Below are 16,022 nucleotides of genomic sequence, written 5' to 3' on the forward strand. Positions count from 1 at the left end.
TTTTATCGTTATTCTTCATCAGCGACTCTCATATCAAATTTCAGGATTCCATCTCTATCCGTTTACCGAAATCCAAATTGTACTAAATTTAGTACCATTTAGTACTTTTCGTACCCTTATAGTTCGAATTTCCAAAAAGCTTTCGTCATCACTCTTCATCAGTGACCTTCATTCCAAATTTCAGGATTCCAACTCTATTCGTCAACCAAAACCCAAATTGTACTAAATTTAGTGCCATTTATTACTTTTCGTGCACTTATAGTTCGAATTTCTTAAAACTTTTCTTTGTTACTCTCCATCAGTGACCCTCATTGAAAATTTCAGGATTCCAGCTCAATCCGTTCACCCAAATCCAAATTGTACTAAATTTAGTACCATTTAGTACTTTTCGTGCACTTATAGTTCGAATTTCCAAAAACCTTTCTTTATTACGCCCATCAGTGGCCTTCATTTCAAATTTCAGGGTTCCAACTCTATTCGTTCACCTAAACCCAAATTATACTAAATTTAGTACCATTTATTACTTTTCGTACACTTATAGTTCGAATTCCAAAAACCTTTCATTTTTACTCTTCATCAGTGACCCTCATTCCGAATTTCAGGATTCCAGCTCTATCCGTTCACCCAAATCCAAATTGTACTAAATTTAGTACCATTTAGTACTTTTCGTGCACTTATAGTTCTAATTTCTAAAAACCTTTCTTTGTTACTCTCCATCAGTGACCCTCATTACAAATTTTAGGATTCCAGCTCAATCCGTTCACCCAAATCCAAATTGTTCTAAATTTAGTACCATTTAGTACTTTTCGTACCCTTATAGTTCGAATTTCCAAAAACCTTTCATTGTTAATCTTCTTCAGTAACCCTCATTCCAAATGTCTGTATTCCAGCTCTATCCGGTCACCCAAATCAAAATTGTACTAAATTTAGTACCATTTAGGACTTTTCGTGCGCTTATAGTTCGAATTTCCAAAAACCTTTCTTTGTTACTCCCCACCAGTGACCCTAATTTCAAATTTCAGGATTACAGCTCTATCCATTCACCCAAATCCATATTGTACTAAATTTAGTACCATTTAGTACTTTTCGTACACTAATATGTAGAATTTCCAAAAACCTTTCTTTGTTACTCTCCATTAGTAACTCCAATTTTAAATTTCAGGATTCCAGCTCTATCCGTTCACCCAAATCCAAATTGTACTAAATTAGTACCATTTAGTACTTTTCGTACCCTTAGAGTTCGAATTTCCAAAACCGTTCATCGTTATTCTTCATCAGCGACTCTCATTTCAAATTTCAGGATTCCATCTCTATCCGTTTACCGAAATCCAAATTGTACTAAATTTAGTACCATTTAGTACTTTTCGTACCCTTATAGTTAGAATTTCCAAAAACCTTTCATCGTTACTTTTCATTAGTGACCTTCATTCCAAAATTACAGGATTCCTGCTCTATCTGTTCACCCAAATCTCAATTGTACTAAATTTAGTACCCTTTTGTACTTTTCGTACACTAAAAGTTTGAATTTTCAAAAACCCTTTGGTACATCTTTCTAGCTCTCCATCAGTTACCCTCATTCCAAATTTCAGAATTCTAGCTCTTACCGTTTGCATAATACAAAGGGTACCATATTTAGTACCTTTTAGTACTTTTCGTACACTTCTAGGTCGAATTTCCAAAAACCCAGCCTTATCTCACCCCTACACCCCAGCAGCAACCTACACCCAAAATTTCAACTTTCTAGCTTCAGCGGTTTCGTCTGGGCGCTGATGAATCAGTCAGTCAATCAGTCAGTCAGTCACTCACCTCACTACTCTTTTATATATATAGATAAACTATTTTTTTGTATTTTAAATGTTTTATTCCACCGAAATGGTTAAACGTGATATTTAGTCTTCATTATGGGTGAAAACATTCCCACAAAAACTTATTGGTATAGGTCCACGTTTTGATAGCCCCATGATAGGTAAACAAATATATAAATAACTGTAGGAGAGATTAACCCATCGCACTCAGAATTTTGCATTTAAGTGCCCTAATTTTTCTAAACGACAAAAATAGTCCCTCTCGTTCTGCAATATGTTTGTAAATATGGAACTGGTACAATCAAACGCTAATGAAAGTATAGACCCCTTATTGATTGAGTGACTCAAACGAAATTACTCCAAATTTTTTAAAAGCGATTCTCGTTGGAAATTTGCAATACGTTGTTACATATTTTTATATGAAGTTGTAAGTCCAGCCAGAGACAACTTTTACATTTATTTTACCAAAATAAATAGTAAATTTAATAGAAATTTAAAGTTATTAAAACAAACACAAAATATTGTTCCACAACATCCCATACGGGACATGGGAGACTTCTCTCTTAAAGTTATTAACAACTTAAATTCACAGTTTTCACACCAAATCACTAATTTTTAATGAAATATATTTTGCTTTCATAAATTAAATCAAAATAAATACGATTTCTTGTTTTTTCACCATTCCTTTCCAGGTATGCGAATCGGATAATGGCAACTTTTTGGCAGCTAAAAACACTAAAGATGAATGTGAAATTAAAGATGAAATTGAATTAGCTCACAAAATGCGTGCAAAACTTGTATTGGCAGCTAAGTCAAAACAAAAAATTAATAAGAACGTCAATATTCCAAATACTTCAATGTAAAGGAAATACACTAAGGTATGTACTGAATACAAAGATATAAAAAACAAAATGCAATTCGTGACTGTTCTTTAAGACATGTAGTTCATTGTAGTTCTCGCAACTACATAGTAATATAGGAAAAACATTAATTTAGGTGCCGTTGTCACATGGGCTTTGAAAGGACAGCCTTTGTATGGTCACCTAACATAAATCCACTTTTTGGACAAATTCTAGCTCTTGATTTCAATATAAATACCAAGTGCTGTATTTACTTTAAGTTTACCATGTGCGTGTGTGGGCGTAAAAAGAGGTTGGTATTTGTTTTGTGGCTTTTTCATTAAATTTGTCTTTTGCCAATATTTGTGTACTTAACCTAGTTGGGATTTTTTTACTAGCCACTTGTTAGAAATTTTAAGACCTGTGGGTATAAAAAAATGAACTACGATTGTTGTTCCCTCCCTATAGCTGGAACCAAAAATAAAACTACAACAAAACAAATAAAAGTAAAGTTTCAAACGAAACTATACAAAAACGGCAACAGTGTACAATGAAACCCAAATGTCCAGACATACAAACGGCCATAAAGACAGATGGATGAATGGTCGGTCGGCCGACTAGATGATGGGTAGCAGTTTGTTATGTTATTGTCACAGTTTAGTATGACAACAACAACAGCAACAAAAACTCATGAATAAACAATTTACTATGTAAACAAGATTGCATGAAGAAGAAAACAGAAAAATGGCGGAAGAACTTAGAAACAAGAGACCCTGTTATGTATTTATGTCAGTGTTGCCTTAAGTCCTGCTTCTCCATGCTTTTTTATTTTTTTTTTATGCACGCACATTAAGGCAAGGCCTCATTCGAGGGTTAAAGTTACAAATTAAGGACTTGAAGTCCAGAGAATAAGAAGAAGAAACATTTTTTTTTTCGTTTCACATTTATTTGTTTATCTGAAGCGTGTAATTTAAATAAAGTGGTCAACAACTGAGACCAGGAAAAGTTTAAATTGATTTTGATGACATAACTGGGATGGATACTCAGAATTCTATTTAAAATGTTTGTGTGTGCAATAGAAAATTATATACTAATTTGTTAGATCAATTTTGTTCAGAAATTTGGAATTAAACTTGTTGAATTAATTAAAATTAGCAGCCACCGTCGTGCAGTGGTAGGTCTAGCTCAATAAATGTCTGAGTTCAATACAAGGGCATATTTTAGTAACAACGGTGACTAAAAATACGCATGGTGCCTCAAGGTAATGCCCTCGACATTTCCTGAGTATTCATTGAAATGTGCTTTTGGTTATGTTTTTGAAAAATTAAAGAATATGATTTTAGACGTTGAGCACTTGCCACTTATTATTTTAAGAAATTTTATACCCTCAGACTAATGACTAGAGAGTTGGCCGGGGCGTTTTGCGTGGTAGGAAAAACCCTTAATGGGCAATTCGCGTTTCTGATTCCTGGGATTGAACTAAAATCTCATTCAATAATGTTCGATTTTGCTGTAATATGACAATTTTATGAACCAGAAGTCCTTTTCACAAAAAATTATTGCACATATTAATGTTTTGGTAAGACCACCGTATAACGGTACTTACTGATTTCACACATATTGAAGGTTTTAGCTACATTTTACCACCGAATTACCTGTAATTGCTTGGAGCTTTTAGATCTCTATGTTAATAGGTAATCTTGTGGAAAGCACAGATGTTTATTAAAAACGCGTCTGTTTTTTAAAAAAGAATTTAAAGGAATATTTATTGTTGAAACAAAATTACGAGTGAAAGTTCTGATGAGACTGAAAAAATTATTTTTAAAAAACAAAAAATGTGTATACTATTTTAAACAAAGGTGCGAAACGCACCTTGAGCTTTCGTCTAGAGGGCGTTTCGGACGATGTTGTTGCGTCCGCTGCTGTATAGGCAGGTTTGGGTCAATTAATGCTCACGGTATCTTCTCTCAACCCAATGCGAATCTTGAAATATTTAGCCTTCCGATCAATAACTGCATATGGTCCTGAGTATTTCGGTTGTAGAGGTTTCTGCACTTTATCACACCTTATCCATACATGAGAACAGTTTTGCAATTCCTTTTGTACAAACGGTTTATTCTTCGAGTGATTTGAAGCCTTAGCAGGCCGTAACTTAGATAAATTATTTCTAAAGTTATTGAGTGTTTCCAAATGCTCGATCGGCGTAGAAATTGTTGGTTGGAAAAATTCGCCTGGAAGATGTATTGCTTCACCGTAAACCATTTCGGCACTAGACGCGCCAATATCTTCTTTAAGTGTTGCCCTTAATCCGAGCATTACAGATGGCAGAGCTTTTGTCCATTTTACGTTTTGGTGGCAAACTAAGGCGGCTTTCAAAGTACGATGAAAGCGTTGGACCATACCATTAAATTGCGTGTGATATGAAGTAGTGTGCTGAACTTTTGACCCAAGAAATTTGGTCATACCCATACGTAAATTGAGCTCCTCTATCTGTATAAATATTGTCGGGACAACCAAACCTTGAAACCCACGCGGAGAACAAATTTTCACAAACTGTAGCCGATGTAATATCTTTAATTGTAACCGCGTCCGGCCATCGAGTATAACTATCAGCAATCGTGAGAATATAACGAAACCCTTCAGATTGAGGTAATGGACCCACAATGTCAAGATGAATATCCGCAAATCTTCTGGTCGATATTTCAAAACGCGACAGTTGAGATTTTGTATGACGAGTAACTTTGCTTGATTGACAGGCTTTGGTTCATCTGCCAACGTCTTGATTCATTGAGGGCCACACAAATCGGTGAGACAGCAATTTTCGAGTAGACCGAATTCCCGGATGTGAAAGACCATGAATTGAATCGAATATTGATTTACTCAATTTTTGTAGGTATGTAAGGTCGATATTTACCAGTTGAGGTGTCACAATATATTTCAGTTTTGCTTCCTGAAATTTGAAAAGGTTTAATTTCAAGACTTGATTTTGATTATAACAGTTGACGTAGTTCATCATCATTTTCTTGTGCCAAATGTAGACTTGTATAGTCAATTGTGGATATATCCGAAATTCTGGACAATGTATCAGCAACGATATTGTCTCGACCAGAAATGTGACGAATGTCTGTAGTGAATTGGCCAATCAAATCCAGATGTCGCCATTGTCTTGGACTCGATTTATCAGGATTTTTATGGAATGCAAAACACAACGGCTTGTGGTCGGTAAACAATGTAAATTGGCGTCCTTCTAACATGTACCGAAAATGGCGTATTGCTTCATAAGCGGCAAGCAATTCCCGATCGTAAGCGCTGTATTTAGTTTGAGATGGGCTTAACATCTTAGAGAAAAACGCTAATGGTTGCCAGTTGTTGTCTACCAATTGCTCGACCACCGCGCCAGTGCCAAAATTTGAAGCATCTACCTTAAGAGCTAGTGCGGCATTAGGAATGGGATGTGAAAGTAATGCAGCATTAGCAAGTAATGATTTGCAACGATCGAAAGCTTCTTCTGATTCCTTTGTCCAAACAACTGGTCGCTTATCCTTTTTTCGAGCACCTTGAAGGTAAGCATTGAGTGGTATTTGAACTTCAGCAGCATTCAGTAAAAAAACGGTGATAAAAAAGGCCAAGGCTAAAAAATATCGAAGATCATGAATAGTCTTCGGTTCTGTAAATTGCTGAATTTTTTGAACTTTACATACTTTCAATTGGCATAATACCTTGGGAATTTAATTTTAATCCGAGAAAATTTACCTCAGATTGTCCGAACTTGCATTTGGTTTAAAACGATGCCGTAATCCTTAAATCGTTGGAGAACAATTCTTAGGTGTTCTAAATGCTCCTCCTGGTTTTTAGAAGCTATCAGTACGTCATCCCAATAGCAGAACTTAAAATCTAATCCGCGAAGAACATTATCCATTAGGCTTTGAAAACTTTGAGAGGCATTTCTTAATACAAAAGGCATTTTTAAAAATGCATACAAACCGAATGGTGTTACAACAGCTGTCTTTTTAATATCATCAGGGTGAATGTCAATCTGATGATAGGCGCGGACTAAATCCAACGTTGAGAAAACAGTACATCCGTTAAGTTTTTGGTTGCAGTCTGTCAATAAAGGAATGTTGTATCGATCCGGAATAGTTTTTTTGTTAAGACCTCTATAGTCTCCACAGCATCTCCAAGATCCATCCTTTTTGGGTACCATATGTAATGAATTGGGTGACGTAGGGGATGGATGATACCAAGCAACGGTCCTGACCGGTTTTAATATGGCAAAGCCCAGGATTTATCTTGGTGCCTCTTTCATTCCAAGTGGACACTGACCTCCCCGTGGTGTCAACTGGGGAACTGCCTTTAACACCCGTTAAAGGTAGTAAGCTAACATGTGCCACGCGTTCACCCGTAAGAACGTTAAAAACTTGGGTTTGGGCGTCGGGCTAGTAACCCTCCCCTAGAAAAAACAGCCTACTATGAAAAAACGAAAGAAAAGAAAAACAAACCCCTCTAAAGTTGACGAACCCCGCAAATGTTTTAAGGACCATGATCTGCGAATCTGCACCTGGAATGTTCGCACTCTTTATAGAGAAGGTGCAGTCTTCGCATTGACAGACGTACTTGAAAAGTACAAGGCCGATATTACTGCCATACAGGAAATACGATGGATTGGGAAAGGCGTCACAACAACACCTAAAGGACAGTGCGTCACCTTTATAGCTGCCATGACGTAAAGCATTAGTTTGGTTGCGGATTCGTAGTTAGCCGGAGACTAAAACATCTGGTATCCAGCTGCAATTCGAATAAAAGCTAAATTCTTCAACATCAGCTTTATTTGCGCTCGTGCTCCCACTGAAGAAAAGGACGAACAGACCAAAGATATATTTTACGAGCGCTTAGAAGAAACATATGACCGTTGCCCTGTCCATGACATTAAAATCATTCTAGGCGATTTTAATGCCAAAATTGGAAAGGAGAATATCTTTGGCCCAACAGTCGGGAAATTCAGTCTCCACAGTGAAACATCTGACAATGGTATGAGGCTGATAGACTTTGCAGCTGCAAAAAACATGGTAGTTAGCAGTACCAGATTTAATCATCTCGATATTTATAAGGGATCTTTGATCTCCAGATCAAAGAACAAGTAATCAAATTGATCATGTTGTAATAGATGGAAGACATTCATCCAGCGTGTTGGATGTACGATCGTTCCGAGGCGCAAACATTGATTCGGACCACTACCTTGTTGCAGCAAAGGTACGTACCCGTCTAAACGTTGCAAATAAAGCACGAACAGACTCAACGCGGAAGTTGGACATCGATAGGCTGCAAACACAACAGATAGCCACAGCATATTCCACTCAACTAGCCCAATTGCATAACGCGAGCACTACTTGTCCCGATAACATAACAACACAATGGCAACATATTGCCCATTCCATGCAAACAGCCGCAAAATCCATACTTGGATTCCAGAGACCTCCACAAAGGAATTCATGGTATGACCAGGAGTGTCGTGCTGCTACCGAAGAGAAAAATGCGGCATATAGAGCTACTTTGCAATCAGTAGCAACGCGTAGCGCGCGAGATAGATATCGGGAGAAAAGGAGAAAAGAGAAACGTCTTTTCCGCAAGAAAAAGAGAGAAATGGAAAAGCGGGAGTGAGAAAAAATCGAGATGTACAGGAGCCAGAATGAAGTCCGAAAATTCTACCAAAGAGTGAAACATCAAACTGATGGCTTTGGTACAGGCACATCCTCCTGTAGAGACCAGCAAGGTAATCTGGTAACAGATACATATAGCGTGCTCAGGATATGGAAGGAACATTTCTCCAATCTGCTGGTATCCAATAGTAGCGAAGACGATGATACCACAGATCCAATCCCAGAAGATGGTATAGAATGTATGCCGCCCGGCCAAGATGAGGTAAAAACAGCAATCAACCGGCTGAAGAATAATAAAGCAGCAGGAGCCGATGGCTTACCAGCCGAGCTGTTTAAAACCGGAGGCGACGCGCTGATAAGGCGTATTCATCAGCTAGTTAGCACCATCTGGCAGGAAGAACGCGTACCCGACGATTGGAACCTGAGCATCCTATGTCCCGTCCACAAGAAAGGAGATAAGACTGTATGCTCAAAATATAGGGGCATAAGTCTTCTCCCTATTGCCTATAAGATAGTGTCAGGGATATTGTGCGAACGACTAAAGCCAATGGTAAACGAAATAATTGGACCATACCAATGTGGCTTTAGACCTGGCAAGTCCACCATTGACCAGATATTTACCCTGCGGCAAATCCTAGAGAAGACCCAAGAGATGCAGATCGACATATTTCACCTTTTTGTCGATTATAAAGCAGCATTCGACAGTCCCCTCCGATCAAAGGTATTCCACGCAATGTATGAATTTGGTATCCCCGCAAAGCTCATCCGGCTTTGTAAGATGATGACTTTAACTGATACTAGGTCCTCAGTTAAAATTGGAAAGAACCTCTCCGAAGAATTTTGTACCAAAAGAGGTTTCAGACAAGGAGACAACCTTTCGTGTGACCTATTCAACATTTTGCTGGAAAAGGTAATACGAGATGCAAATGTCAAAAGAAATGGCACAATTTACACCAATAGCCACATGTTACTTGCCTATGCTGATGACATAGACATCATGGGACGATCAGTAAAGGAAGTAACTCATACCTTTAGGAAGGTCGAAGCAGAATCTGCGAAAGTTGGTCTGGCGGTAAACGGCGAAAAGACCAAATTGATGGTGTCGACGCGCAAAGCGTCCATAGAGCTCGGACTAACTGTGAAAGTTGGTACCTACAATTTTGAGGTAGTTAAAGACTTCGTCTACCTCGGCACTGCCATAAACACAACAAACAACATCAGTTGTGAAATAAGAAGAAGATTTGTATTGGCCAACAGATGCTACTATGGTTTAAGTAAGCAATTTAAAAACAAAGCCACATCTCGTCAAATAAAAATAACACTATACAAAACGCTGATACTACCCGTGCTAATGTACGGCTCCGAAGCATGGGTACTTGCGCAAGCAGATAAGGCAGTGCTTGGTGTGTTTGAGAGGAAAATTCTTCGAAAGATCTACGGGCCGATTTGCGTTGACGGTGAATATCGACGTCGTATGAACCACGAGCTATATAAGCTATACAAAGACATGAATATAGTTAAACGTATCGAGATGCAACGATTGCGTTGGCTAGGCCATATCATGAGAATGAGCGATGATGAACCCGCTAAAAAGGCGTATGAATACATGCCCCATGGCGGTGCACGCAGAATCGGCAGGTCTAAGCTTCGATGGAGCAAACAAGTGGATGAAGAAATGGAAAGGCGCGGTATTCCAAAAAGTCAAGCGAAAAACAGAGAGGAATGGAGATCTTTTCTTAGTTCGGTCTATGGAACAAATGTTCTGTAATGGGCCAACTAAGTAAGTAAGTATTTATACCGAAAAGTCATAAATATCGTTTGTAAAGACTATCGCTTATAGCGTCCGATTTTGGTCGGTCCCTTGACCGACGTTATAAGGGATTTCGACTGTACTTTCTAAAATGGCCAAATCATTTTTTAGGAAAAGGATTTCGGTTGTGTAACCGGTATTGTGTTCACACAGGCTGTGGGTAATTCAACTTGTTAACATTAAAAATAATAGAGTTATACACAATTTCACATTCAGCTTCGGCCACCATAAGAATTTACCATAATAATTATTTACGCCAAATTCCACACGTTAAAATTACCAAAACCACCACAAGCGACATGCGTAGGTCTTTTTCATTTCATTAAACAACAATGTTTACATTATTTTAAACATAATTATTTTTAATTGTTTTTAATTTTGCGGACAACCAACGATGCCACCACATAAACGAAAAAAACGTAATTATTACCAATTCATCTTCATTGGTGGCAGGTGAACAGTAACACCAAATCTGACAGCATGAAATGTTATAGGACATTTACATGTAATGACACAATCATGTTCACGCACAAACATACATACATGTACAAATCGATTGGACTTTCGAACCATGATGTGACTGCATGTGTCAAAATATGAATGACTATTGAGAGATGGTGATCCAACATGACACTAACTTAATTTCCCAAGAGGAATACGGATGTGGTAGTGTGTCGTTGTAGGATGCGGACACAGTTACACTCAAATGTAAATACACAACACACATATACATATACACATGTAATGTCCTAACTTCCCTTTTAAATGAACATTGACAATGTTTGTGAATATTCGATTTGTGACACGACACTCCGATTGCCTTTGTCCCTGTGTGTTATTCGTGTGTTTATGGAGTGTTCATTTTAATCTACACACACCCCCCCCACCAAAAAAAAGTGTTTGGTCAAGTATTACATAATATTGTTGAGAGTGCCATCATGTACCCATCCAACATAATGGTGTAACAGTTTAACGTTACTTTTGTCAACAGCAACAACATCAAACACAAAGGATGGGGAAGGTAGTCCCAACAACAATCCCACCGACTGTCACAGTATGATAAACAAAAAGTTCGAGACGCTCAATTTATATTAAGTGGCGGATTTGAGAAGGCCTCTTAATCTTAAAATTTCTCTACAGACCACGTACGACTAGACAAAAAAAATGGATAATGATGATGAATCAATGATTTTAAACTTTTTTCAATTTAAGTTGTTTTCTTTTTTTCATCTATATTTAAATATAAATCAGAGTTTGAGTTTGGAATTAAATAACAGTTAAAGCGAACACAATTTGCAATCTGTGGCAAAAGTTGTGTGGAGCCGATTTTATTACCGCATAAAAAAGTCATAAATACAAAATGTTTATGCTGAATACAAATTTTGTTTTGCCAATGAGGAAGCACGTTTTTGTAAAATCAATGGAATCCATATATTTCGCAGAAAGAGACACGATAAAGGATGAAATCAATCCCAAAATGTTTGTTAAAAAATCATTGCAATTTGTTTTAGGAGCATTAAATATTTCCTTATGACGAAAGAAATGATCCATGGTCTCTACTCTTTATTTAAACAAATTAATGAGTAAAGTCAATGATGGAAACTAAGGAAAGTCTGTTTGAATTTATTATGTCAAAAACGGATATTTTTAGAAATGTTTAGAAAAATATGGGAATAGATAAAATCTGGATGGTGGAATTTGATACATGTTATATGTTAAATTTTACACCAATTTATCAGCTAGACCACAATAAAACAAAGGGAACTGATGGACTATCAGTTAAACTGGCTGAGACTAGTGGCGACATTCTGATAAGGAGAACACATCGGTTCATTACCAAAATTTGGCTGGAAGAACGCATGACCAACCTCAGTCTCCTATGTCCCATACAGAAGACGGTTTGCATCAATGAAGTGCAAAACTAATACGATTATGCAAAAAACCTTAACTAGCGTAAGATCAGCAGTTCAAATAAGAAAGAACCCCACTGAACCTTTTAATATAAAAAGAGACTTCAAACAAAATGACAGTCTATGAGATATCAGATGCAACAAGTAAAAAAGTATCAGTCGGCTTTGCCGACAGAGATATAGCCTCAGCCTGTGTGGATTGAAATACTTTTTTTTCTAAAACAAACATATATTTAGGGGGGTTTTCAAAATTTTGGGTCTATGAACCGACAAAAATATGGATTAAAGCTCAAAAGTTTGCGGGAATATCGATAGATACCTTTGGTAAAAATGTTCAAAGGATCCTCGAACAGACCCTTAACCACACAAATATGTTGAACATTTGTGTGGGTGCTACCACAAGGATTGGACAGATAGAGCCCAAATTTGAACACAAACTAAGTTTCGACAATATTTAGATACCCAAAGTTTTGGCAAAATCGGTTGCTACGTCTTCGTCTATGAGATAACGCGCGTACCATTTTAACGAATATTTTCGAACTATCTTGGGGAGGTACCGGAAGGAGTGGACCTATAAGCACCACCTTCGAATTTCATCTAACATTTGAAGAAATATTATAATATCCAAAGTGTGGACGAACGCAGTATTCGGTTCAAGCTCTCCGGCCACTACATATGGTGCCGTAGGGGTTTTTTACAACTTTCGGGCCGTTTTCTCAAGAGGAATGGACTTGCCCCTGAAAAAACTTTTACTCTCGTAATTGAGGCAGAGAATGCAAGTTGCTTCGACAAAAATCAAATTGATTGGAGAGCAGGGGCTGGATTCGTGTTCTATGAAAATTTTGAATGAAAAAGATTTGCCTTATAAAATTTTTCATTTGACATTTGCCCATATTTACATTAGGCAATTTTCCTTGCGGCAATTGTCAGTTTGTTGGTGAGAGAGGGTGTTGAGAGGCAAAGGATTACCACATGCCTCACCTCTCTCACCTACAAACTGAAAACTGCGGCAATGAAAATGGCCTAATGTAAATTGGGACTTAATTTCCTTTATAAAACTTTTTATTTCAAATTTGTATAAAACAAGAAATGAGCCCCAGTTCTTGGAGTGAATCGCTCACTCCCATCAAGATTTATCGTGCGCACAATTTTTCCGAAAATTTTTAAACTCTTGTGGGGAAGGTAACTGGAGGAGTGGACCAATATGGCTTATCTTCGAACTTAAACTAAGTTTGCACAAAATATTATGAAGGCCAAATTTTGGACCGAATTGGCAGATCCGTTCGAGAGTTATCTTGCGCTCCAACCACTACACACGGTGTCATAGGGGTTTTTTTGTAGCTTTCAGGCTTTTTCTCAGGAAGTCGTCGTATGGTGGGCAGTGAGTACAAGTATCGTGCGCACAAATTTTCCGAATATTTCCGAACTTTTGAGGGGGAGGTACCCGAAGGAGTGGACCAATGTAACTTATCTTTGAACTTAAACTAAGTTTGGATAAAATATTACGAAAGCCAAATTTTCGACCGAATCGGTTAATCCGTTCGAGAGTTATCGTGCGCACCAACCAGCCAGACAGACGGACGGACATGACTCAATCAACTCCAAATTGTCTGAAACACATTTCGTCCAAACATACTTGGGGTCTGAAATCATTATTTATGAAATCATTATTTATGTTATTATTTATGTTATATTATTTATAATTTTGGCTAATTCGGTCAGCTTAAAATACCTATGTCTTCAATGTTTACCTTTCAGGAAACCTAACTGTCAAACTATAGTTAATTCAGTCTGCAAATAACAGTCTTCATGTGCAAATACCAAAACATGGACCTACATATATCCATTTTTTTCGTACATAGGTTTTTCCGAACACTAAGAACCCTAATTGCCAAACTAATACTAATTCGGACTGAAAATTTGGCTATGTCCACAATTCCTTGTAGATAAGTTTTTTGTGACCACCAAGAACACTAAATGTGAAACTATAGCTATCTGGGTCTGGAAATGTGACTTAAGATTTCAAAAAATCTCAAATGGGGAAGTACTGAAACATGGACCTATGCCCATAATTTTTGGTAAATATACAGGGTGATCCAACCAAAGGTACTTTGTTTTCAATAGCGTTTTTTGGACTGTTCACGTACAAATAGGTATGTAAAAAAGTAGCCGCTTTTAGGTTAAGAGACACCTAAAGAGATTCAAGAAGTGTATTTTCTTCCTGAAAACAACAGTTTCGAGTAGTTTGTCCGCTGGTAGAACCATCAGCCCATATTTCTTCAAAAATATTGTCGGTAAAAACGTAACCTTCAATAGCGACCATGATAGCCAACTATTTGATGCTTGAAAATTAAGCATTTTCCCCACATGACATTAATTAATGGATTTATTAAAAGAAAACTTCGATGAGCAGAGAATTTCATGTTTTCGGACGGTACATTGGTCACCAAGATCGTGTGACATCACACCGTTAAACTTTTTCCTGTGGGGGTATGTAAAGTCTGAAGTGTATGCGGACAACCCCGCTTCAGTACAGGCCTTGAGGTAAATTATCACGCGCGTCATTCGTGATAATGTTCGAACGATTCAGCGAAATTTGGGCTCTACGGACAGAAAGTCTAAGACGTAGACGCGCCAACATTTGATAGACATAAACTTAAAAAATAAATGCCAAAGAATAATCTTTCAAATGATAACACTGTGCAACACGAAAATTATTAACCATATTCTGACACCGCAGCGTGATAGAAGCCCAAAAAGATAGGACACGTGTCTCGCCGTTTTTTCGTATCTCATCAACTATTGCGGTTATAGGCCTCCAAAGGTTTGAGACTTTGATGTAAAATGGGTCATTTTGTCAGGACTATATCTTCCAAACATTTAGGAAATTTGAATTCATCTCAGAGGCAAAGTTGTAGCCCTTGTATTAAAGAACAAAAATTGTGAACACATATAATCCATCAAACTTCATCTGCAAGGTAAAAATCACCATGGTCCAATTTCTTTTAAAATTTTTTTCTCAAGTTTTGTTATACAGCTATCGAACCGATCAAATTTGAAGAAAACAAGCAACTACAAAAATGTACCTCAGATCTCAATAAACATCATTCTAAAATATACGAACTCTATAAACCGTTTAATATTCGAGAAAACAACCAACTACCATTATGTAGTAAAGGCATCAGTAAACAACTTTCTGGAACATGCAAAATGTCCATGAATGGTTTTTAATGATAAAAATAGCAAAACTCTTTTGAAAATATCCAATTTTTATACTTCTTTCTCCGATTCTGGTCCAAAGATATGCAATCGTCAAAAAATTAAGGATACAGTCAACTACAAAAATGTACCTTAGATTTCAATAAACAACTTTTTGGAACAAATGAAGATTCTAGGAACGATTCTTCAAGCTCAAAAATCGATTAGTTTAGATCATTATTTCCTGTTCAGGTTCGTAAGTAACAAACCAGTTAACAGTTTGTTATTTCCAAACCTGAGCATTCCCCCTGCCCTTTTAAAAATAATTTAATTGTTCGTGAATTTCCGCCCTAAGAATCATTCCTGGAATCTTCATATGTTCTAAAAGAATCATTTGAACTTGCCGACAAAAATGTGGATTAGGATTAAAGTTCAAAAGTGTTGCGGGGGAAATGGACCGACATAGTCCATTTTGCAAGTGGATCTTATTTTAGAGTCATATCTTGTTGATAGATGTCGCGCCCACTATCACGATCTTCGAACAGACCCTAAACTGCACTTAGGGAGAAGGTCGATACGGGCCATTTTAGAAGTTAAACTAAATTTGGACTAAATATAAGGAGATCCAAAGTTTGGACCTAATTGGTTGCCCCGTTCAAGAGATACCGTGCATACGACTTTAGTGAAATATTTTAAATATTGGGGGGAAGTACCGAAAGTTGTTGTCCATCTTCGAACTGAAACTAAGTTTGGACAAAAAATGACGGATTCCAAATTTTGGACCAAATCGGTTGATCAGTTTG

The 16,022-nt window shown here is 37.3% G+C and overlaps 1 protein-coding gene across 2 annotated transcripts in view; it reads left to right on the forward strand.

Moving 5' to 3' along the window:
* LOC141398569 (probable G-protein coupled receptor B0563.6) overlaps positions 1 to 16,022 on the forward strand; it is a 296,701-nt gene that overhangs the window by 92,374 nt on the left and 188,305 nt on the right. For both annotated transcript variants that reach the window (XM_073975951.1, XM_073975952.1), the window contains exon 3: positions 2,498 to 2,687. The gene's annotated coding sequence lies outside the window, so the exon portion shown is untranslated. The remainder of the gene's footprint in view (positions 1 to 2,497; positions 2,688 to 16,022) is intronic.

The sequence above is a fragment of the Musca autumnalis genome, unplaced genomic scaffold (genome assembly GCF_047663935.1).
Source record: "Musca autumnalis isolate F117 unplaced genomic scaffold, ASM4766393v1 scaffold_3, whole genome shotgun sequence".
Taxonomy (NCBI): Eukaryota; Metazoa; Arthropoda; class Insecta; order Diptera; family Muscidae; genus Musca; species Musca autumnalis.